The sequence below is a fragment of the Peromyscus maniculatus genome, chromosome 1 (assembly GCF_049852395.1).
Source record: "Peromyscus maniculatus bairdii isolate BWxNUB_F1_BW_parent chromosome 1, HU_Pman_BW_mat_3.1, whole genome shotgun sequence".
NCBI lineage: Eukaryota > Metazoa > Chordata > Mammalia > Rodentia > Cricetidae > Peromyscus > Peromyscus maniculatus.
In genome coordinates this window covers 195,450,752-195,477,189 of record NC_134852.1, presented here as the reverse complement: position 1 = coordinate 195,477,189, position 26,438 = coordinate 195,450,752, and the positions used below count along the sequence as shown (strand labels likewise).

At 38.3% G+C, this 26,438-nt stretch overlaps 1 protein-coding gene and 1 long non-coding RNA gene across 4 annotated transcripts in view; one reads left to right on the top strand and one right to left on the bottom strand.

Moving 5' to 3' along the window:
• Positions 1–26,438, top strand: part of Hpse2 (heparanase 2 (inactive)) — a 630,225-nt gene that overhangs the window by 241,386 nt on the left and 362,401 nt on the right. The window lies entirely within an intron of this gene.
• LOC143271153 (uncharacterized) lies at positions 1,783–24,793 on the bottom strand. The gene is made up of 2 exons (XR_013048361.1): positions 24,682–24,793; positions 1,783–1,989 (listed from the first exon to the last, which is right to left on the bottom strand). It is a non-coding gene; the product is annotated as an uncharacterized LOC143271153 (long non-coding RNA).

Genomic DNA, 26,438 nt, shown 5'->3' with positions numbered 1-26,438 from the left:
CTTTGGTGAATCAGCTGTCTAATTTTTAGGTTTGATGCCTACAATACAACAGGAAAGAGCCTGAGATCATGGAAGAAGTGGTATCCGGGGCTCTTGTTTGGCAGAATCTGAAGCAAGAATATTCCTATTAAAAACTGTAGAAGCACATAAGCTTCTGCCATGGCAGGAGAAAGAGAGATGAATGGAGCTTGCCTCTTATTTGTAGTCTTACTTTCTTGTTCTCATTTGGCCAAAGTAAGAGTGAGCTAAGGATCAGCTTTCCTGTCTCCTTTCCAGTTGTCTTCATCTAGATGAATGCCAACACCCCCATGCCACTGTATGTCTGCTTTGGATGGTAAAGTTTCTGGAGATGTGAATAATTGGTGTCTTTTCAAATGCAGACAAAGTAAACATAGGAAAAGTGAACTTTACTAGTGACGCTTGCTGGAGTTTATCCTTTCAGAAATTCAACCTTTCAAATATAGATCATCAAACACATCAGTATCATTTCACAACATATCTTGGGCACAAATAGTGCTTTGATGCCATGTAATCCAGATAAATGCTGTCAGTTGAGATAGAAAGTGTTCTTTCTTTATGGGCTGAACCTCTGAAGAGATACTGGTGTTTGGATTTGGCAGGGCATCAGCAGCCACTGGGACTCCTTTCCCATCAGCCCCCTCCCCCTCCTCAGAGATAATTTTGACAAGAGATTGGAGGGAATCCCTCTGAGTTCTGAGAGGAATGTGGAATTATTTGTTCTGTAAGAATATTTTGTTTGTCCTAGAAGAGTTCTGCTATAAACCTAAGAATTGTAATTTATAGCAGTATGTAAAGTAATAACTAAGGCACTCTTAGAAAATATAAATATGCATCTCATGCTAATGCTAGCAAAAATGATCAATATCCTAGTTATACTCTTCTAGGAACAAAGGTAATGCTCTGCTTTCCATACTTGCTACATGTCAGGCATATTTTCACTTTATGTATAGTTCCTCTATTCACATCTACTGTGAAAAAATAATATTATTCCCAATTTCAGATGGCAAAAATGATTTTCTCACTCACCTGGTCAAGGTCAAATAGCTGGAAGTGATGGAACCCGTATTTTCTGAAAGTCTGTGTCTTTGTTTTCTTCATTTAACATGCGGGTAAACTGTGATAGAAATGTAATTTGGGCAATAGGAACTTTGCATATTTGTGTAGCTTATATTTATGTTTTCTTTGCACCTCTTTTCTTCTCCCTATTGCATATTAGCACTGCCTAAGTGTAAGAAGTTGTTAAACTACAAGGTTCAGAGCTAAGAAGATTCGATTTGAGTCCAGCTCTATCGTTTACTAATTCTAGACACTGGCAAGAAACTCAGTCTGTCCTATGCACGGTTTCTTTATACAAGTCAAATGTAATAGTACCTTCCTTTTAAGGTTATTACTGTTAAATGAGATAAGAATAAATAAAATGCTGGTCATAGAGCTTAGCATGCTCAATATTATCATTATTAACTAATTCATTTTTTAAATTCACATTCCTATTGCCACTAGATTTTCTTTTGTTTAACATGTCTCTGTGTGAACTTTATATTTTCATTTATATATGTCCTACTAGCTGTTTAATTCTTTACTTTAACTTGGTGTTTACAATGTGCTCTGCTACATTCTACATATATATTAAAAATTTGTTATAAACAAATTATTTGGCCAAAGGTGTATGTGTAGATGCTCACGCCCATGTACACACATGCATGTTTGTGTGTATTAGAGTTTGATGTGTAGAGAGACAGTGAAGGCCCTTGAGACACTATGGCCTTTATAGGACATTATTTTATTAACAATGCTGATGATCTTTAGGGAATCTAGATTCTTCTTTAAACAGCAGAACTTTCCTGGAAGATCAGAGACTCAGATTGTCAAAGCTTATAAAGAATAAATGCTGTAAGTAGACATATCTTCCAGCTGTTCTCTGTCTCAGTTCTGCAGATGTGTGCACTCCCATAAGCCTCTGTATGGAATCTAGGGGAAGTAAAATGAAAACTGTTGAGCCTCTTATTTTATTGAAAACAAAGGTTGAGAGGCTTTCCTGAATATTTTTTTTGGAAGCCAACAATGAAATCTTATTTTATTTGACTGATAAGTTTACTTTGGGGGAATTTAAGATTTAACTACCTCAAATTGTATCTCTGTTCATGACATGCTTAAATAATCTTCCTAAAGCCCAAGCACTCTAATGTAACAATTGGGAAAAGCTGCTGAGGAAATCAGCAGGAAGCATTTGTGACTCAGGAACCAGAGCTACTTTAGTGATGGTGCGCCTAGAATCAGAAGGCTACTGTGTGGACACTGTTTGCAACAAGGGAACAAAAATACATGATGCTTGATGATCTCAAGCTGAAGTGTTTTATCCATTCGTATCCCAGGGTGAGCCAGCCCTGACATGTGAGCATGGGAGGGCTGTCCCCATTACTCGTCTGTCTTGTGGCAGCATGGATGGGGGAGAATTGTCTCCCAGCCAATCAATGCCTAAGGCAGGTGAGAGAGCTGACCCTGTGGTCATAAAAGCGGGAGAGCCAACCCTGTCACTGTAGGTGTGTGTGAGCCAGCCCCGAAGTTGTAAACATGGGAAACCTGTCCCCATTTCACATCTGGCAGCCAGCTACCCAGGCCCAGACCCAAGGTTATGACTTGGCTAGCCCAACATCCACCCCATCTATGATCTGCTGGAGCACATGAAGGGACCTGACCTGCAGACCCAAAGCTGTAGGATCTCCACAACACAGAGAAACAACAGAATATTGAGGAGGAGCCATACCAAGAGCCCAGAATCAATAGGGTAATAGAAACCAGAGGCCTTGAACCAGACCGATGACTCTTTGCAATGAACATTTGCAGATAAAGATATATGGACAAAAGGTGTGACTCACTGTGTTACACTGCAGCTTCCATGATGAGATTTTTAAGTTTTCTCCCTTTTTAATTCAATTTTTATGTTTTTCTTCTTATTATCTTAAATTTTGTTTTATTTGGGGGGCGTGCAGGGGCAGAGGATGGATGTGAAGAGCTGAGGGAATGAATGGGATCAAGATACACCATGTAAAAGATACATAGAATAAATAAATAAATATTTAAAAATTTCTAGGTGAATGAAAGCTGTAAGCTAAAATTCCCTCTACTCATTTCCTTATAAACATCTGTCATTGTGGTCTATTTCTTTGGCTGGCCACAGCATTACATTTCTTATTTGGATAGAATCATGTGGATATGTAGATTTTTAGTAGCCTTAGAGTTTTATAATTATTGATGCTTTGATTTATTAAGTACTTAATGCTCAATTTCACCTTCATTTCTAAGGTTGGTTTTTGGTGTGTGTGTGGGGGGGGGTCATCATTGTCATGCCCAAACATTTATAATTGGGTTATTTTTGGTTTCATTACAATACAACCTAAACTATACTATGAGAGAAAGGCATAAGATGGAAGCTGCTGTGTTTGTGTTGTTGTACTGACATTGTGATTGCAACTGTTGCCTCAAAAAGATTGAAAGATGCTTCCCTTAATTTACTTTTGCTGTGTTCAATGAGCTAGGGTTGGTACTTTGCAGAGCTATACTCCCAGGATCCAGGTGGTTGTGCAGTGTTGATGGTATTTGTCTTGCCGCCCCTTTTGATCCTACACTGTAAAGCACTTTCTATTTCCTTAAAGGTAGTTCAGAAACAAGCCAAGCTGCTTCTGATATGAGAAAATACTCATTTAGGATACTTTGCAAGTAATGGAAAAACCAAGGATGTTGACTATTCTTAACCATTTCTAGTATTTTAAGGAGGAGAATAAGGGTTCCTTAAATCCAAGTGCTATTGATGTGTATAGGGAGTATCAGAACAGGAGTGATTAAAGTAGATATCCTGGGCTCATTAAGTCAGGAATCAGACTTCTGACTACCAGGAAAAAGATAAGCTACAAAAAATAAGAAATTCCAGGGTTTTGTTGGAGAGACGATGGGGCAAAGAAGACTATGAGACCGGAAGTAAATATGGAGACTGAAAGAGAACATTTTCAGAAATGCATAGGAGGAGCACAACACTTCCCACCAAAGACTAGGTCTCCCTCTTTCAGTGCTCTCAGTATTTACACAGGGTTGGCATTAAAGGATGCTCAGAAAATGTTAAATTGAGTAGGAAAAATGGAGCTTTTTGTCTAAGTGTTGGTACCATCAGTATTATTCTTTATATCAAGTTGGAATGAGGAAGTAATCATTTTTTCATGAGTCAACTGGTTTTCTCTATAAAAAAATTAAAAAGCTATAGAAAATACCTCTTTTTAGAGTTGGGAAGATGTGGGTAGAAACATTTGCTGTTGTGCAAACAAAAGGACCTGAGATTGGATCTCTAGCCCCCAAGTTAAAGCTGGATGTGATAGCAGGTATCTGTGACTCCAGTGTGCAGCATGGGAGACAGAACCAGCAAATTCTGAGGGGTCACTGGCCAGCCAGTATAGCAAAAATGGTGAGTTCTCAGGTCACTGAGACACCCTGTTTCAAAAACTTACTTAGGAAAAAGTGGAGAGTGATAGAGGAAGACATGTAATGTTGATTTTGGCTTCCACACATAAAATGAGTGCACCTATGCACAACCACAACCACACACAAATGCATAGCACACATACACATGGGGGGTTGGGACTGACTTGCTAATCTGAATTTTTTTTCATTCACAGAAAAGTAGAAGTATAGTAAATAAATATTTAAGGAATGCCAGGAAGTTACATCAGTACAGTTGCACATATATTCATATTTATAGCAGTTGAGTCATTATGCAAAAGACAAGCTCAAGTTAAACAAAATTGGAGAAGGAGGTGGGCACAAAGTCTCACCCCTAGTTAAGGAGCTACTAGCAACTGATAATTGCTGGAAGAAGAGTTAGTTTTCTTTAAGGGTGCAGCTCCTAGTGAGTCGACTACCCTCCAGTCAACGTCCTACATTCAAGAGTCTATAGGCAGAACAAATTGGACTTGATGGTTTAAAAAAAAAAAGAGGACACAGTTGGTTATGTTGGGATAGATCTTGGAGAATGTTGGGAGGAGTTCAATGTGATTAGTATGGTAAAAATATTACTAAAATATAATGAAAGGGGAAAAAGCAAAGGTAAAACAAAGTGTTGAAGTACATGCATTAGAGAGATGTCATCTGAATTTGTGGGCTTTTATCTTTACTATGGTTGATGCTGGTGTTATGTCTGTATTGAACATATCTGATGTCTGCCAGAGCTGTTTCCACTTAATTTCCTTCCTTTGAATACCAAGGCCTCTGCTGGCCAAACTTAACTTGGCAATCTGTGGACTGGGCAAGTACTTTCTCATCTTCCAAATCTTTCCTAGCAAATACCTTCTTGGGTGTCTACTCTTCTACCTTGTGTGGTGGTAATCTAATTGTACTGAATTATTATTTTGATTGTATGTTAATAAATAAAGTTGTCCGGGGGTCAGAGCTATTAGAGCCATAGCAAGAGTGTGGCGGTGGTGGCACACGCCTTTAATCCCATAGATATCTGTGTGTTCAGGGTCAGAGCTATTAGAGCCATAGCAAGAGTGTGGCGGTGGTGGCACACGCCTTTAATCCCATAAGATCTCTGTGTTTTCAGGGATATAGCCAGCATTGGAGACATATGCCTTTAAGACCTAGGGGGCTGTACATTCAGACAGTGACGAGGCAGTCATGTGTTTGGGTTTACAACCAATGAGAAGGCAGAACAACATACTATAAAAAAACGAACCGACAGGAAGTAGGTCTCTTTTTGCAAAGCTGGGACAGCAGGAGGAAGGGTGAGATTTTAGCTCTGAGCTCTGACCTCTCGGCTTTCTCTTTTACATTGTTTCTGTGTTTCTTATTTAATAAGACGGTTGGTTACATCTATAACCTTGGGTTGGCTTTCAGTTGTGTTGGGAGTATGGGAAGCTAATTATAGCCCTGGTGTATCAGTACAGTGAAGGACCTGTCTTCCTCCTTCCAAGATCTCCTGTTAGAGAAATGCAGCTATGCACATCAGGTAGCTCACTGGAGCTTCAGTGTTCTCAGGCTGTATACCAGTCAATAGCAAATAAGTGGCTTCAGAGGCTGATTGCTTCTCTATCCTCAGCCTCAGAGCTATCAATCTCCAGTTGCTCCCAGTTGATGAGACCTGCCCCCAGCAGCCCTATGCACTCACTGTCAGCTTCTGTCCTGCCCTCTATCCATTGCTTCCCTAGGTAGTGTCTAGCTCGGGCTTTGCCTCATAGTTGTCCACTGTTCTCAGATCCCCAGGGTATCTGAAACCATAGGTTTTTTCTATCTCCAGGTGGTGCCTAGTTCCCACCCTATGCCTCATACAAAATGACAGAACCAGAATCTTAACCACTGCTGACCCCTTTCCCAGAGGAATCACTATCTCCCCAAACCCACAACTCATCTTGAGACTTGTGAGGGCAGTGAATTTGCCCTGAGGTGGGACTGCCCTGTTTTGGTTTTCAAACCTGACCACCTAGTTTCCCTTCTGGAGTCTTCCACTTCCCTCTCCCTGCTGGGGAGCTCAGTGACTTCCTTTCTTTTCTCTGTTTCGCCATCTCTTCCTCTATACTTTCCAGACATCCTGCCTAGTTCATCACCAGGTTACGTTTCTGTAGCTCTTCTTTTCTGTCTCTATTTGAAATAGTCTTCTTTTCTTTCCTTATTCTGACTTTTTACCTTCACTGGCTCACATGGAGGCAGCTTTTAGTTCCTATCTCACCAAGAAGTGAAGAAATTATTCAAATTTATCATTTTGAGATTTGCTGCAACCTGGTCTCACAGTTTCTCCACCTTCTAGCCCTGACTCATTTGTCCTGTCATCCCCGCTCAGCCACCACACACACCTTTTGATGAGGGAATTCTTCCTTAATAGTCCTTGATTTTCCTGACTGCCCTCTTTTGTACACATGAGAGAGGTAGACAGAAAAAGAGGTGACGTATTTAGTAATTCACTTGTGAAAGAGAATTCACCTTTCATAGTAGACTATTTTCTGGTCATAACAAGTAAAAAACAAAATCCTGTAAAATATAACCATTCCCTTTCTGTTTCTGAGAATGGCATTTCAAATCAGCTCTCTTTGGTGTGGGATTCAGAGGGGTTGTGTTGCTGGAGTTAGCCATCTGGGTTCTACAGTATAAGAATAGCTATGTGAATATGGCCATATCGTTTTCTCTCTATAGAGTTATATGATGGGCTTAGGATAGTACCTGTGGGATTTAGTTGAAAAGTCCCCGTTAAATTTATAACAGAGATTCTAATGAAGTAGTGAATAAATTGTATGTGAGGGGTGCAGTAAAGAAACCACAAAATGGCTGCTCCATCATTAATTGGGAAGGTTTTTATTGTAGATAACAGCCAGAGGCATCTCTGGGAGTCTGCTATAGCTACGTCTAGGGGACACAGAGGAGCCTAAAGAAAAGGCAGGGGAGGACCAGACTGGCAATTTCCAGGGCTGCGGGAATTGTGTGTCCTGCCAGTCCTGAGGGGTTATGCTGCAGGGGAAGGAGGGCAGGTTATTTAAAACAGCCCTGTAACCACCATGGAGCTCTGATCTGTTGGAACCTTGTTTGAGTTAATAGAGAACTAAATGCCCATTTCTGGAAGCTTGGTGAGTGGATGGGGTTGGTGTGGTGAGGGATTCGGGGGGAGAGCTGGGGGTGTAGGAGCTGGTAAGAAAGTCATAGCTTTTCCTGGCAAAGGAAAACCAACTCAACAAGGTTTCTGAGGAATGCTGAATATTTACTAGGTCAGAGTCCAGCCTGAGCTGAGATCAGACCACCATCTTGGGGTTTGCGACCAGACTTAAATGTTAGCTTTTTATTTTTACTGATCTTCTGTAAAGAACAGTATATTTGAAAATAAAGAGTAAGAGAAATATAATGTTCCCTTCCTGCTCTCAGGGAGCTTATATTATAAAAACAACTTACAAGATTTCTGTGAAATTCAGAGGACTACATCAAATCTTTTTAAACATTTCAAAATTCTCATATTCAAGTAAAACCACTGTCACTTTTTCCTGCGCAAACATTTCATCTGTCTTTTTAACCCCTTTGAAGTCAGTTACACAAGACTTTTTTTGCATCTCTCTTCCTGCCCTGTACACACTGTGGCCAGATATTATACCCAATGAATTGTTTTTGTCATTTCTCTGGTGCTTCTCCCAAAAAGACCCTTGGGAGAACAGATAGTCCAGAGTCTGAATTTCTTGCAAAGATGGTATGTTTTCTTATAATAGCAAAATGAAACAACTCTGTAAGAATGATCTGAATATCATAATGGTACCAATTAGAATAAAATATGCTTCCTTCCATTCTTCATTAGATCCAGGCCAGGAATATTTCTGTAGTCATATGGTTTTCATCCAAAAAGGAGTATTTCAGTGTGATTTTTTTTTATTTTAAAAAGGAAAAAAAGGGCAAGAGTCTCTTTAATGCTGTAGATGGATCTTTCCTACATTACCTTCAATCTTGTATTGCTTCCCTTCTCTACTTAAATTAGTTGAGGCAGGGCCAGCCACCACTTCTTGTCACCTGTGCTTATAGACCTGTCTTCCTTCTAGTTTCTGACCTGAGGTGTCACAGAAAGCTACAAAGAGGGTTGTGTATGTATAAACAGTGATGCCAACACCCCAGGAAGTCAAGGGGAGTAGTTTCTTTACTACTGTATATTTCTTTAATGTATATGTTGGCCATTGTTTGTGTGTGTGTGTGTGTGTGTGTGTGTGTGTGTGTGTGTGTGTGTGTGTGTGTGTAAGCTGGAAGGTGTCATCCTTTCATATAGGGTCTCTTGTAGGTCTAGGCTTATCAATTAGGTTAGACTCGCTGACCAGTGATCCCTAGAGATGCTCCTGTCTGTGCCTCCCCAGCTCTGGCATTAAGAGCACACACAACCATGCTGAGATTATTATGTTGGTTCTGGGGATTCAAACTGAGGTCCCTATTCTTGCCAGGCAAGTACTTTATTACTAAGCAATCTCCCTGTCCCTCTTACCTTTTTTTAATTGGCTGAATAGTGCAATGGCACTGTTTTTTGGAAGAGGTACTACCATGTTGTCAGCTCATACCTTGGTGTTTAAACTGTGAGAGGAAGATACTTGTTTATCAAGCATGTTAATTGTTCTATAAAAATGTACTGATGTATTCTGCCATTATGTAATATCACAATAACATGCTACATTACTTATATTGTTTCTATTGCTGTATTTTTAGGAAAATCAGTATAAAGGAAATAATTACAACTATGGATATGGTCAGAAACATTTAGAAATATTGATAACAGAAAAATTTATGTCAGAATGGCGTATATCAGTTTATTCTTTTATTCATCTTTTGTTTATGTGGGTAGAATACTGTTTATGTTATTTTTATTTTAAAATATTATTTTTTGAAATTGAAATATAATTACATATTTCCCTCTTCCCTTTACTTTCTTCAACTCCTTTATTCATTTTTTTTATTGAAAATAGACTCTTCTCTCCTACAATATATCCTGACCACAGTTCCCCCTACCCCCAGCAGCTCCTGAAGTTCCCCTGTCCCCTAGATACACTCCCACTCTGTTTCCCTTCAGAAAAGTGCAGGCTACCAAGAGACAACAACCAACCAGGAAAAAAATAAGACAAGGCAAAAGCCTTCACATCTAGGCTGGACAAGGCAAACCAACAGGAGGAAAAGAGTACCAGGAGCAGGCAAAAGAGTCAGAGATCCTGGCACTCCCACTGTTAGGAGTCCCACAAAACCACCAAGGTAACAGCCATGATGTATATGCAGAGGACCTGGTGCACACCCATGTAGGCCCCATGCTTGCAACTTCATTTCTGTGAGCCCCTCTTAGTTGATTCAGCGCATCATGTTCTGGTGTCCTTTATCACTTCTGACTCCTACAATCTTTCTGTCTCCTGCAGGATTTGCTGAGCTCTGAGGGGACCTCTAATTTCGACTCTCTCTTCCTCTCTGTATAATGTCTGGCTGTGGGACTCTGTATTCACTCCCATCTACTTCCAGAGGAAGCCTCTCTGATGACAACTGGACAAGGCAACCATCTATGAGTGCAGCAAAATATCATTAGGAATAATTTCATTGATTTTATTTTATTTTTTTGCCAGTCATGTTTGGTTCTACCCTAAGAGAAGAAATATAATCTAGAAGAGGACAACCAGGAAATCAGAGAAATGAAGTGAATCCACTAGAGCCCGACTAAGATGTTAATTTTAGCATTCTAGTCTTTTTTTAATTGAAAATGATTCTAGTTAGGCAGTGGTAGTGCACATCTTTAATCTCAGCACTTGGGAGGCAGAGACAGGCAGATCTCTGAGTTCAAGGCCAGCCTGGTCTACAAAGCAAGTTCCAGGACAGCCAGGGGTACACAGAGAAACCCTGTGTGTGTGTTGGAGGGTGGAGGGGTAGATTATTTTCTCATACGATATATCTTGATTATAGTTTCTCCTTCCTCTACTCCTCCCATGTTTCCCCCCATCTCCCCTACCATCCAACACACTCTCTTTTCATCTCTTATTAGAAAAGAACAGTCTTCTAAGAGATAGCAGCCAAACATGATAAAATAAGATAGAATAAAATGAAGCAAAAAACATCATATTGAAATTGGACACAGCAACCCAACAGGAGGGAAAGAGTCCTAAGAGGAGGTACAACAGTCAGAGACCAACTAGTTCTCACAATTAGGAATCCCATACAATTACTAAGCTAATAGCTGTAATATATACTCAGAAGACCTGGTGCAGACCCATGTAGGTCCTGTGCTTGTTGCTTCAGTTTTTGTGAGATTATATATGTCTTGCTTAGTTGATTCAAAGGGCCTTGTTCTCCTGATGCCCTCTACACCCTCTGGCTCCCACGCTCTTTCTGCCTCCTTTTCAGTAGGGTTCCTGAGCTCTGAGAGGAGGGATTTGATGGAGACATCCCATTTAGAGCTATGTGTTCCAAGGACTCTCTCTCTCTCTCTCTCTCTCTCTCTCTCTCTCTCTCTCTCTCTCTCTCTCTCTCTCTCTCTCTGAGTAATGTCTGGTTGTGGGTCTCTGCATATGTTCTTGTCTGCTGCAGGAGGAAGTTTCTCTGATGATGACACTGACCTATGAGTATAGTAGAATATGATTAGGAGTCATTTTATTGTATTGATACTTTTTTTTTTACGAATAGTACGTTTGGTTTTACCATAGGTCTCCTGGTTATCTAGTCTCTGGTTCTTGGTTACCCAAACATGTTTGGTATGGGTTCCTTCTTGTAGAGTGAACCATAAGTCAAATCAGACATTGGCTGGCCAATCCTCCAAGTTCTGTGCCTGGTACCATTTCTCCAGTGTACCTTGCATATAGGACAGATTGTAGGTCAAAGGTTTTGTGGCTGGGTTAGTGTCTACATTTCTCTTTTGGTAGCCTGCAGAGTACCTTCCCGCATCAAAGAGACAAAGAATGTAGGGGTAAAGGCTCCATGCAGGCACCAGCTCAACCTTTCTACATTCAATGAGCTGTGTGTATGTTGTCCGTGGCAATGGGGCCTCGCTGTCAGTTTCCAGAGGGAAACCCCAGTCCTATCATCAGTCTGGGTTGTTTGGGGGATCTCCATAGGACCCGCGTGGCCAACAAGTCAATCGAATGCAACCCAGTCCAGCCACTGGAGGCTTGCCTGGTACAAGAGATAGACATTTCAGACTTTGTATTCAGCTCCCATCCTCACCTGCCCACAGTCCACCTGCTAAATCTATTCTTTTTCTCCTTCCCTAGGAGAACCATGCATCCCCCACCTCAGCCCCCAGAGCTCTCCTCCTTACCTAACTTCTCTGTGTCTGTGGATTGTAGCTTACCATTTACTTAACAGCTAATATCCACTTATAAGTGATAATATTTGTATTTCTCAGTCTGGGTTACCACACTCAGGATGACTTTTTTTTCTAGTTGCATCCATTTGCCTTCAAATTTAATAATGTCATGATTTTTTTTTAACAGTTAAGTAATACTCCATTGTGTAAATGTACCGCTTTTTTTTAAAAACCTATTCTTCAGTTGAGGGACATCTAGGTTGTTTCCACTTTCTGGCTATTATCAATAAAGCTTCTATGAACATCATTGAGTAAGTGTCCTTGTGGTAGGATGGAGAGGTATAAACCCAAGAATGGTATTGCATTTTCCCAATGGCTAAAAATGTTGAACATTTCTTTGTTTCTTGGCCAGTTGAGATTTCTCTGTTGAGAGTTCTCTGTTTAGATCTGTACCCCATTTTTCAATTGGATTATTTTGTTTGTTGATGTATAGTTCCTTGAGTTCTTTATATATTTTGGGAATCAGCCTTCTGTCAGATGTGGAGTTGATGAAGATCTTTTCCCATTCTGTAGGCTATTTTTTTGCCTCGTTGACAGTTTCCTTTGCCTTACAGAAGCTTTACAGTTTCAGGAGGTCCCATTTATTAATTGTTGATCTTAGTGCCTGCTTGATTGGCATTCTGTTCAGGAAGTTGTCTCCTGTTTTCTCTGCCTTATACCTTTTTAAAAGCTGGTATTTCCTTCTACGGGTCACATACTTCAAAGCCCTTTTTAAACTTGATGTTTTGATTGTGAACCTAGCTTTAATTGGATGAGCCATCTCTCCATTTTTGACTTTGTAACCTTAAATTTTTCTACACCTTAGAAATAGGGACAATGGTAACATGCTATTTCCAGCATTTTTTTTCAAAATAGAAGTATAAAATTTATTTTAAACCACCCATAAAGTTCTATATAATCAGAAATGATACAATTTTCAATAGCTAAAAAAAACTCATGATGAAGATCTAAAATATATTTTAATACAGTATTCATTTACTCTTATTTAATTAGAACAATTTTTAAAATATATTTTCAGAAATTTTATGCTCTAAACCAGTAGTTCTCAGCTTTCTTAATGCTGTAGCCCTTTAATATAGTTCCTCATGTTAATGTGACCCCCAAATCATCAAATTACTTTTGTTGCTACCTCATAACTGTTATTTGGCTACTGTTATGAATAATAATGTAAATATCTGTGTTTTCTGATGGTCTCAAGTGACCCCTGTGAAAGTGGTCATGACCAGGCTGAGAACCTCTGCTAAACAAATGAGACATATAAGGAAAATATACAATTTCCACAACTATTTTTATATTTGTTTCCATACTAACACATTTAAACATGTTTTGCTATATAAAAGAAATAATGTACAACTATTGTGCACCAAAATTTAGTTTAATTAGTAAGTAATATGCAATTCCAACTAACAGTATTCAAGTGCTGCTAGGAAGTGTTCTATTTATGCAGAGGTGTCGCAATATTGATCATGTATTAGAACCATCATGATTATGAGATTGCTTCTTTTCCTTTTACACGGTGAGGTACTTTCCTTAACTGTTTCCCTCATATGTGAAGAACTGAATCAAATATTTTGTGTAATTTTAACAGTATTTTTACAAAATCATTTCAATTAATGAGATATGTACAAAGTAGGATGGCTGTAGGTGAAATCATCCAAAGCAAAGATGCAAAGCTAACAAAATAAATAATAAACATATTCCAGAGGAGTCAGGTGGAGTTAAGAGGCCTCAGGACTGATGATTTCTCTCCAAGGAATTCACCACTTCTGTATGTCACTGTGGTAAAAATGTGAATGTTTTACCCCCACCAATGATAAACATTTTGCCCATGCCTGTAAACCATGTCAATGACATGCATGTGGATTCTCATGGTAGAGCAGTAGATGAGATAAAATAAGCCAACTGGAATTTATGTTGATCTCTCTGCCATGGATCATAGAACTTTCTCCTTACAGACTCTTCATCATTTCCTAGTAACCCAAATAGGACCATCCATCTAGCATGTTTGATTTCAAATGACAGAAATTTGTCTCAGACCAACTTAGGCAGATAATAAAAGTAGAAATTTCTTGATTCAAAGAGAGGTGAGATTGAGACTTAGTATTAGTGACAAGAGGGACTTAGATGTGCTAAGAATTATTGCTTTTCATCTGTAAACTTGGCCAGTCTCTGATTAGCTGAATTTTCTTAGACTATTTACTTTCACATGGCTGGGGATATGGTTACCAGAAGTTCCTATTTAAGTCTCTGAGGTGGCTATGCCACCAAAAGACACGAAATTTCTGTAAAGCAATTTACAAAGGTTTACATGTCATACATCATGTAGATAAAAGTGATGAGTTTGCACCAGATTGAGTTCACTGTTGATTGAGCACTCATTGCATTATGACAACCAAACAATCTAAAGCAGTCTCAAAACTCATCAGTATATGTGTAAAGTCCATTGAAGAGATACAGTTTCCCCACCCCCATTGAAAATAATAGTGTTGGGAAAGTACTCAGTCAGCACTGTGAAAAGGTAAAATATAAAAATAACTGTCTTTATTAGGATTTTATTGCTGCAAGAGACACCATGACCACAGCAACTCTTATAAAGGAAAATGCTTGATTGTGGCTAGCTTACTGTTTGTTTAGTCCATTATCATCATGGTGGGAAGCATGGTAGCATGCAGGCAGACATGGTGCTGGAAAGGTAGCTGAGAGATCTACCTCTGGATCCACAGGCAGGAGGAAGTGAGAAGGACACTGGACCTAGCTTACTCCAAAAAGACCACACCTACTCCAACAATGCCACAGCCCCAATAATGCCACATCCTATGGCTCTATGGGGGCCATTTTCATTCAGATCACCACAGTCACTAAACTTGAAAATGTCAAGGATGAAGAAACTTGAAGTTATTTCTAATGGGGATGTTTGTGCGTATACATGTGTCCGGGAAGCTTCATAGAGCTGCAGTTATAGGCATGTCGGACCTGAGTTCAGGGAGTCAAACTTGGGTCCTCTAGAAGAATAGCAAGTGCTCTTTACCACTGAGCCATCTCTCCAGCCCCTCTGATGTTGACAAAGGAAAGAGGTCCCTTTAAGCCTTTGAGGAAGTTGTGACTGTGTTTGACTAGGCAGAATTAGTAGTGTGTTATGCATTTTCTGGTGAATGCTACTGCATTTCACTGACTTTTTAAATCTCTCCCTGCCTAAAGCTTTAGATACTATGTCTTGGTCTGAGGAAGCAGTCAGTAAACAATTAAGGAATAAATCACGAGGCATATTATGAGTTGATTTGCTTTCCAGAGTTTAAAGATGCTTTACCATACCCCTGTCCCTGAGTTTACTGAAACAGTAAACAGACTCACCAAAGCAGTGCTGTTACATCTAGCATTGTGTAAAAAGGATGTTCCATTGGTAGAGCTTATAGTAGTCATTTTACACAATTCTTCCCTTTTTAGATTAGAAAACAGAAATCTCAGAGTCCAAGGGATTTGCCCAGTTCCTCTTAGAAACACAGCTGGCTCATAAAATGCTGTTCTCTTCTACCCCCGCTGCAGCAGATATCTTTCCTTGCCCTCTCTGTTACCTTCAGCACTGAACTGTACATATTCTGATATATCTATTTGGTATTTGCCTTTTCAACCCTCAACTTTTTTATGTGTTTTGGCTCTGAGCTATGTTCTACCCTTTTCTTTTTATCTAAAAAACAAAAGGTGGGGTTGAGGGTGTAGCTAAGTTGTGGGGTACTTACCACATAGTGTGTATGAGACCCCAGGCTCTAGGACAGAAAAAAGGCTAAATATGATGGCTTTATTAGTTATCTTTTATTGTATGGTAGACTAATCTAAACTAACAAGCTTAAATGTTTATAATTTCAGCTTCTATGGAGAAGGAATTCAAGAGTTATTTCAATGAGAGGGTTTTACTTATATTTTTACAAGATTTCAGTCAAGATACTGCTGGGGACTGCAGTCTTATCTGAAATCTCAACTTGGTTTTGGAAGGCTTCAGTTCCTATGTAGCCATAGTTAAACACTTAAGTTTCTTACTGTATGTGTCTTTCTATAGATTGCCCAAGTGGGTTAGAAATCATTGACATCTATGGTCATGCCACCCTGAACATGCCCAATCTTAGAAGCTAAGCAGGACTAGGCCTGGTTAGTACTTGGATAGGCATCAGCCTAGGAATACTGCTGTAGGTGAAAGAAAGAAAGGAAGGAAGGAAGGAAGGAAGGAAGGAAGGAAGGAAGGAAGGAAGGAAAAAAGAAAGAGAAAAAGAAAAAGGAAATCATGGACTTCTATCACCCATCTTTGAATAGACCACTTGCCACCCATTATGTGTTACATAGACTTCCTGCTACAGTGTGGGAGTATGTGACTACAAGAGTTATGGATTACTTATAGACTGCTCTTTGAAGAAACAATTAAAATTTATTATTTTATTTTATGTTTTTGAGAAAGGGTCTTATTATGTAACCCTGGCTGGATTAGAACATGCTATATAGACCAGGGTAACCTTGAACTCAGAGATCTGCCTGTATCTGTCTTATAAGTGCTGGGATTAAAGACATGCACAACCATACCTGACTAGAGAAAAATTTAAAGCTGTTTTAATGGGTAACATTTATGTATTCCAAACTTCAAAATAATATAAAAAGGTATTTCATGCAAGTTTACCATTCTTGTCCTCATCCTTCCCCTCTCATTGGTAACCATTTAAAAACACCTTTTACTATGTAGACCAGGCTGGCCTTGAACTCACGGAGATCCACCTGCCTCTGCCTCCCAAGTGCTGGGATTAAAGGTGTGCGCCACCACACCCAGCCCTAAAAACACCTTTTAAATGCTAATTTAGAGCAGGTTTGAAACCTTTCAAAATGGTCAGTAGCAAATACTTTAGGCTTTATTGATCACACAGTTTCTGACACAACTGCCCCACTGAGTTCTCCTGGTATGAAATTGCTCACACACAATGAATAAACAGGCAAGCATGTCTCTGTGGCAGTAAAACTTCACTTATAGACACATTAAAATTTAAAAAACAATATTTACTTTATGAGACTTTTTTAGTTATTAAATATGTAAAAGTTACATTATATCATGGGTTTTATTTAAAACAGGCTGATTCTGCCACTGGCAGTTATCTTTCTGTTCTAGACTTTATGTAAATAAAAGCAACTATGTATGTATAGTTTTACTTTTTCTTCATTATGAGACTTTTATCTATAGTTGCTCAATCTTGGGATGTTGAAAAACCTTCTGGAAACTGCCATAGGTATCTACATGAATACATGAATATCCCTGAAAGCTGGGCTTCTCCTCCTCCCATGTTTTGTTTGTTTTCAGAATAAGGTATATATATATATACACATATGTGTGTGTATATATACATATATATACACATATATAATATTTTATCCTTAATATATAATATCCTGTATCAATATAGTGAGAGCTTTTCTTAGATGTCATATTATTTGTCTCCAGAATTTTCTATTTTATTGACAATGGCTCTAAGATCTAGAGTTTAGTTTTCATTTTATCCAAGATACAGGTATTATCATAATTCTAATCAAGGAAGGTGTTGCTCCTCTGTGGGTCAAGTAGGAGATAAGAAAGTGAAAAAGGCCAAAATAGGAAAATGAAAATTTACAGATATATGGCACCTACTGTCATTGAGAGGTCTCATTTCTGTTTCTTTGCTTGGCACATTGACACAGGCATGTCTACACATTTTTGTTTGCACTTTGCATTGACAAGGTCATGTTTAATGTGCTGTGGGTGTTAATGAGACTGTGCGTGAACTGATGTCTCTTATGGAACATCAGAAGCAGGAGATGACTTAGAAAAAGGATGGGCTTGTGGTAGAGTAATGGAATTTGGTGGTAGCTGGATGTAGAAAGGCTTATATTTATATTCTTTTTCTTTCTTTTTACTTGCTTTTTTTTCTTTTAAAAGTTTATAGTTTGGGCCAGGCAAGGTTTTAGTGGAATGGAAAGAATAAAAGAGAGTGAGGGACAAGATGCATTCTAACTTTTCACTTAGTGTGTCCCAATTACTGCCTTTCTTTCTACCATTAGTCTTGTGTAAATAGCATGTCTCATGTTTTATAGTGCCCTGAGGACATGCTGATTTTTTTGTTGTTGTTTGTTTCGTTTTTTTTCCTTGTCACAATGACTTTTGTCAATTCTGGGAAGACTGAGGTTAGATAAGGAACATAATAAGAAGGTATTTAGGCATAGGTTGGTGACAAATTGGGGAGACCTATTTTATTTATTTTTTACAATTCTCTAGAAAGTTAATATGAAGCATGACATTTTTTTTCTGTTGCCTCATGTTTCATGTGGTGCTTGCTGATCACAGAGGTTTTGGTGTGTGTGTGTGTGTGTGTGTGTGTGTGTGTTAAATATATGTATTTAAGTATGTGTGCACAAATGGAGGTTAGAGGTTGACATAACATTTTTCTACCATACATCTCTGGCGACAATAGGGTTATAGATGTGTATAACTCTGATGCAGGATTTTACACGGGAGCCAGAGGTCCGAACTCAGCTTCTCATGTTTGTGTAGTAAACACTTTTCCATTGAGCCATTCCACCAGACCTAAAAGCTTGTCATTTGGAGCCTCATTATTTTAGCAGCAGAAGATAAACAATAAACATTGTAACTGAACAGAGTATTTTGAAAGGTAATGTCTTCTACTTCCAAGAAGATAGAGTACACATAGTTTTCCTTTTTTTTCTTGCTAAGTACAACTAAAAACCTTGGCTATTATGTATCTAATACAAATATAAAAAAAACCCAAGGAATGATACCTAGGTAAGTTCCCTGGATTTTCTCTTTTGCTTTCTCTATTTTTTATTGGAAGATTAAGAAGCTTGCAATCTGGAAGTACCAATGAATAACAGACCACATAGCTCAAACTAAATCAGTTTTTTTTTCTTTGCTAGAGGGACAATAAAGGCCTAACCTAGCTTGACAGAAAACTTCTCACAAAAAAATCACTCTTTACCAACCACCATCACAGAAATATTGTGTCCTACCTCTCATACTAACAAAGGCCAAAATGGGGAGCCTATACTTTTACTTTCATGAGGCTCTGCTGTGGTTCCCCACCAGGATAATATCTAAGTAGGGAGACCTAACACTCTTCCACTGTGTGGTAACGATGTGGGTTCATCCCGTTCACTGCACTGTAACTTCCACCCCTCAGTAATAACAAGAAAACAGCACCTTTTCTACTATCCAGAGATTGTAGGAAAAGAGCCTCCCTTTGTAGATGTAATTCTAAACAGTCTTATTAAATAAGAAATACAGAGCCAAATACAGAGTTAAAAGCCCAGAGATCGAGCAGTAGCCAAGAGCTGAGACCACCTTATCTTACCACTCGCTGCCATTCTTTCCCTGAGACAGAGACCTTCTTCCTGTGCCCTGTCTTTTTATTGCCTTTCTGTTCTGCCTTCTCATTGGTTCTAAAACCAACCACATGACTTCCTGCCTGTTTATACAGACCTCAAGGTCTCTATGGTTTGTGCTGAGATTAAAGGTTTGGGTCACTGCTTGGCTGTGTCCTTGAACACACAGAGATTCTGCCTGCCATGTAATCGGATTAAGGGTGTGTGCTACTACTACCAGACTTCTGCTTAATGGCCTGCTCTTAGCTCTAATCCCCAGGCAACTTTATTAACACACAAATAAAATCACATTTCAGCACAAATAAAGTATCACCATATCCTTTGGTCATCAGTGAAGGCTGAGTGGGCAACATGAACTTTTATCTGCACCTGGTGGCAATGAATCAGCAACTCCCCAGCCCCAGTGATCAATGTCCCAAAATATAGTTACACAAAGATGGCACATACTTTGCATCTCAGCAAAGTGGGAAACTGAGGCTGGAAGATGGATTGTACCTAAGAGGTCAAGACCACCCTGGACAATAGAGACACTATCTCACTATCTCAAAAAACAAATGGACCAATCAACCAACCAACAACAAGAAAACCCCAGAGGTTTAAATAATATGCAGTTTCATAACATGAAAATATCCATGTTTCAGTAAAAAATTATCAACCAGAAATATCTCAAACTGGATAAAAAGATAATTAATAGAGAATAAAACCAAGATGAAAGAAATATTAGGATTATCTGTCAGTTTTTTAAAAATTTTATTTACCTTTTATAGGGATTGAGATTTAACTTGGGCCCCCACACATGGTAGGTAAGCACTATGCTACTGAGTTATACCCCAGCTAATAATTTGCTTTTTCTGAGATGGAGACTTACTTTGTTGGCCAGGCTGGTATAGAACTCATGGGTTCAAGTGATCATCCCAAAGAGTTAGAAATATAGATATGAATCTATATACTCAACCAAAAAATTTAAAGTAATCAAATCATGAAAGAAATACTTCATTATGAAATTATGAATAGATTTTAAACAAAGAAAAAATAGAAAGTTCCAAATGGAAACAGCCCATGTGCACAAACACACACACACACACACACACACACACACACACACACACACACACACACACATATGCTCAGTGCATATGCTTAAGAGCACCATGAAAAAGCTCAGTGTGCATATTTAAGAGAAACTAGGAAACAGAGGAAAGAAACATTGAGCTAGGATATAATGTTAAAAAGTAGTCTAAAAAGAAAGCAAGTAGAATGAAGGCTAGAAAGAGAAGGAAGAGAAGGCAGCCCTGGAAAGTGTAACTACAGCAAGAAAGTTAAGCTAATATTCCTGTCACTAGAATATAGGAGAGAAACGATGATAAAACACTTGAAGTTTGTAATAGCTAAAGACTTGCTAAGGGATGTGAAACTACAGATTAAAGAAGCTGAGTGAACTTTAAACAGAACTAGTCTCAATGCATCCATACCAAGACATAACATAATTAAACTTCTGAAAATTAAAAACAAAGAAAAAAGTTAAATGCAACCAAAGAAAGTGATCCTCTACCTACAGAGAAGAACAATTCAAACAACAGCAGATTTCATTAGAAACCACAAAGGTCAGAAGGAAGAGACATAACGTTTTTCAAGTACTGAATGAAAAGAACTATCAACCCAGAATCCTATCCTATCCATGAAAACACAGTTTATGAATAAAGAAGTAATTATGACATTCTCAGACTAAGGAAAATGAAAACAATATATTACTAGTAGACTTATTCTAGAACAATGGCTAAGGAAATTCTCTAAATATACCAAATTTAAAAAGTGGAACTTGAAACATTAAGAATGGAGAATAATGTAAACAAAATATGAATAAACATAATAGGCTTTTCTTCTCTGAAGTCTTAAAACTATGTTTGACAGTTGAAGCAAAATGTATTACAAGTCTGATGTGGTTCTAAATGTAGGTGGATAAAATATTTTAAACAGTTACAGTAGAGGATTGTAAAGATTTATAAAGAGAGGAGACATTTCTTTTATTGGTTGGTAAGATGATGACTGACATAAGTTGCATGTGTATGATATAAGTAATACCAAGAACAATCACTAAAAACCTGTGTGGAGAGATACTGTATCTGTGCTTTTAAACACCATAGATAAAATAGAATCCTAAAAGTTGTTTAACACAAAAGAGTAATAATAAAACAGAAGAATAAGAAATAGGACAAATAATGGAAAATGAAATGGAAGGCATATGCATGTGTATATATATATATATATGTATATATATATATATATATATCCTAATATATATCAATAAATACAACAAAAGATACAAAATGGAAAAGTGGGCCAAAATATGACCCATAAATATATTGTCTCTAAGAAACTCATTTCAGATAAATATCATCAAGTTAAAATTACAAGAATAGCAGAACTATACCATGAAACAATTAATCAAAGGAACTAAGGTAAATATATAATAATAACAGATAAAATTTTAATGCAAAGAGATTTGACAGAAACTAAAAGATCATATATAGTGATACAAGTGACAATACAACATCATTGCCATTGTATACAGCAAGGTTCATTTCAGCAAGAAAATACAGTAATCCTAAGTGTATATGCACCAAATAATAAGGCTTTAAATATATTAAAAACTGACAGAACTGAAGGTGAAATATATTAATTCACAATTGTAGTTGAAGAAGTCAGTATCTTCCCTTTAATAATTAATAAAAACCTAAATAGAATTATCAGCGTATAAAATTCAACAATATCTCAACCAAAGATTCTTATTAACAATTATAGGCTACACCACCTTACAGCAACAGAGTACATGCTATTTTCTTGGGTGCATAGAATAGCTACTAAGATAAACAAATTCCTTAGCCATAAAACAAAATTTACAAGTCTAAAAAATTGAAATCACACAGAATGTTTATTTAATCACAATAGAAATAAAGTAGCTATTAATAACAGAAAAATAGGTAAATATTAAAACCCTGGAAACCAATAAAAAACCACTTTAACAATTCATGAGATAAAGAGGAAATTTCAAGGGAAATAATCAATTTATCAAAAGAGAATAAAACAAATGATAAAATTAAGAGCACAAATAGATGACATTGAAAACAAAAACAGAAAATCAGTGAAATAAAAATGAATCTTTGAAAAAAGGCAATGAATTGATAAATTAGCAATACAGAAATGAAAATTTTACATATACAAATTATATATCAGAATAAATAGAGTGCCACTCTAGTCCCACAGACATTAAAACTTTAATGAGGGAATATTTATGTGTGTGTGTGTGCGTGCGCGCGCGCACACATGAAACAGTGTATCTCTGGAGGTCAGAGAACAATTATTGGAATCTGTTCTCTTATTCTGCAAATCCTGGGCCTTGAACTCAAATGATTAAGCTTGATAGTAAGGACCTTTACTCTACTCAGATATCTTGCTGGCCCTTACATGACATTCTTTAAAAAATATATTTTTAATAATTCTTCATCATTTCATATATGCATACAATGTATTTTGATCATATACAGCTTATTTCTCAAGACTGACCCCTCAACTCCTTCCAGATTGACCCTCCCCACACCCAACTGTAGCAGGAATCTTCAAAGTTCTTATTAATAAAATCAAACCCGAGGCCATTTATTGGGGTGAATACTGGGAGGTCAGAGAGACAGAACAAGCCACAGCTATCTCACCTCGCCGGATCCTCAGCTGGTCTTGTCTCCTCAGACTGGAGGCTTCTATGTCCTCATCCCAATGGCTCTCAGCTGAACTGCTGCTTGAAAGCCTGAATGCTTAACCAGCCAAAATCTTCTAGTTTCTGGTTCTCACGCCTTATATATCTTTCTGCTTTCTACCACCACTCCCTGGGATTAAAGGCTGGCTTTCTGGGATTAAAGGTGTGTCACCATGTTTGGTTATTTCCAATGTGGCCTTGAACTCACAGAGATCCAGAGGGATTTCTATCTCTGGAATGCTAGGATTAAAGGTGTGAGTGCCACCATTTTCTAGCCTTTGTATCTAGTGGCTGTCTGTTCTCTGACCCCAGATAAATTTATTAGAGTACACAATATTTTGGTGAACACAATACCACCACACCTAACTTCATGTCCTCTTTTCCTCCCCCTACCCCATCAATTCCAGTTTGTGCTGCTCGTATACCTGTGGATTGTGGCCATCCAGTATAGCATGGTCAGTTGGCTAGGGGCACGTGCATAAAGCAAACTTTCTCTGCCTCCCTCAGAAGTCACCCATCAACAGCTCCTCAGCTAGGGATGAGGGCTTGTGAAGTCATCCTGCTGCCTTGAAGTTACAAAATTATAGAAATGGAGAACATTTCAGTGATTTCCAAAGGTGACATTTCAGGTGGGGAGCATAGAAGGTAAATGAGTGTGCCCACAGTAGCAGAACCTGAAGCATCCCTGAGATGATGAAAATACATGGGTACCATACTGTATCACTGTCAGTTTTCTAGTTATGATATTGTACTATAATTTAAAAGATCCCAGGAGGAACTGCTTAAAGAGCATATGAGGCCTCACTGTTTTATTCCTCTCAACTGCATGGGAATCTGCAGCAATTTCAATTAAAAATATGATAAAAAATCATTACTATAGCTTAATAAAAGGGGAGTTAGGGAAATGGAATTTAATTTTGTATTTTCAGGGAGTGTGTATGATTTTAGAGTACTCAAAAACACCAAATTGAGACAATGACATATGAGCAAAGACTGTTCTAATCCATTTTTTCTGTGGAATATAATCCAATACTACAGATGGAAAATTTAAAGAAAGCTTTATTTTTAGCTCATAGGTCTAATAGTCCAAGGTTGAAGACCACAGTCAATAGTTGTCTTGCCAACTTTCTTTTACTGTGACAAAATACCCGAGATAATCAATTCTAACGAAAAGAGATTTACTTTTCAGTCCAGGGCCCTGAAGTATAGCATCCGACTTTGAACCCACTAATAGCAACATGCATGTATTAAACATTTGACTGGTTGGTCTAAATTGAGGTGTGTGGCAAGTCTAAAGTATACATGGGGTTTTGGAACGATTTAAAGATTCAAAATCTCATCAATAACTTTATAGTAATTACATGTTGAAATGATTTAGATATTTTCTAATTAAGGAATATATATTGTTAAAATTGATTTTTCTTGTTTTCATCTTTTGATTATTAGACATTTAAAAGTACAAATATTCATTTGCATTTGTGACTCACATTGTAATGCTGTTGGATATCACAAGTCTAAAGTATATGTAGAGTATATTTACTCTAGACTTGTGGTAGCCAACTCAAGGATAGGATATAGAACATACTCTATATTTCACTCTTTTCTTACAGCTGATCAGCTGCATCTAGCACACCAGTCTTTCCCATGAATTGTCACATACTAATTTTTAGTTACCAACCTTTACCTTAAAAGAAGAACATGGCAAGAGGTGACAGAATGGTGTGAAAGATAGTCCTTTGGGAAGATTTCTTCACAAGGGCTGGTTCCAACTCCTGGGGAACAGACTTTGAAAAGAGAGTCTGTGCTGATAAGTGATGTCACAATTGGGCAAAGAAGTATGTGCTAATGAACCATGGAAAGCTCCAGTCACTAAAGTTGGGGGTTTACAGATGTGTTTTTATGGGTCCTTATTTACCATGAACATTTAGATGGTAATTGGAGCACAAATCGTCTGTTAAAATAGTTATTTCAGCTTTCCCCTGACCACTGTAATCTTCTGGTAATCCCTCCTTTGGCCTTTTCCAGCTGTCTGTCCCTTTTCAGAGAGAAGCCAGCTTCCCCTTTACTGCTGTGAGTGAAGGATGAGCCTTAATGTGTGGCCACTTACATAGCTTCTCAGCTTTCTCGTCAAAAAAGAAGCCAGATCATTTTATATGACCATTGGCTTTTCCAAGTGTGGAATAGTAACTCTGTCCACTTTCTGAGCAGATGCTCCCACTAACAATGATGACATAAATAAATATTTCCAGTTACAGAGTCCTTACTACATGCCAGGAACTGTGCTAAATGTATAACCAACCCTGGCTCATTTAACCCTCTCAACAAGCATGAAACAGGTTCTATTAGTATACTCAGTTTGCAAAAAGGGAGCTGAGGTTAAAACAGGAAAAAAACAAACAATCCCTCTGGTCACTCAGGTTGAGCACCTAACAGAACTGTTTAGATGCAAGTGTGTAGGACCACAGAGCTTACACACTAAGCGGTTGTGCCAGATTGCCTCCCTTGACTAGAATTCCTATGTGTTGACTTTCAGACAGTGTTGTCCAAATATTCTCCTGGCAGCTGGATGAAGCTGTGAGCAGCAGGAAAGGCAAATTCTCCTGAGAGGGAGATGACCGCTGTACTCAAGAGGAGACTATGTTGTTTGCCCAAATTGCTTGTGCCTCTGGGGCTCAAAGAAGAGACTGTGATTATTTAAGTTGAGAATTCATTCTGTTCAAAATAAAATTCTTATGGATAGAGTTTTCACTATTTTTAGTTCAATTCAGTTTTATGAGAAGTTTAATCTAATTTAATTCAATTATATGAAATGTTAGTAAAAGATGTTCTGGAAGTTAGAATGGAACATATGACCCAAGGGAGGTGGGTAAGTTAGGAATAAAGTGTCTGACTATGTGGGCTGTTAAACACGAGGCTGGGTTGTGTAAGCCCAGAAAAATCCTCCAGGTCAGCTAGACTTGTGTCCCTGGGGTACTGAGGTGTGAGATTCTCTGAAGGAAGCTTTACCTTTCTCTGTAACTGCTCTTCTTACTAAACTTCTTTCAACTGCTGCATCAGTTTGGGAATTTGGAGTAACAGATACTGAAGGGAAATTAGGTTTGGTCTTGAGAAATATCTGTGCAGAGTAAAGGGGGAAAACACAAGTGGTCAGCAGAGACTCCAGCCGGTGGTGGAGACACTTCAGAAAGGAACAGGCAATGAGAAGAGAATTGGGAAGAGGCTTGGGCTGCAGGGCAGCTCTGAGAAGTCTTGCGCGGCCTGTTGGGGAGTCTTTAAGTAGAAGTTCCCTAGTAGAGAAATCACACATTGTGGGGTGGGGAGCTGGCCTACCTCTGCTGCCCCTCCTGTGCTCAGTTGTTGCCTGGGTTTAGAGGGAGAGGTTGGGTCGTGAAATGTAGAGGATGTAGAGCTATAACAACAGACGGCCCATCGGACAGCCAT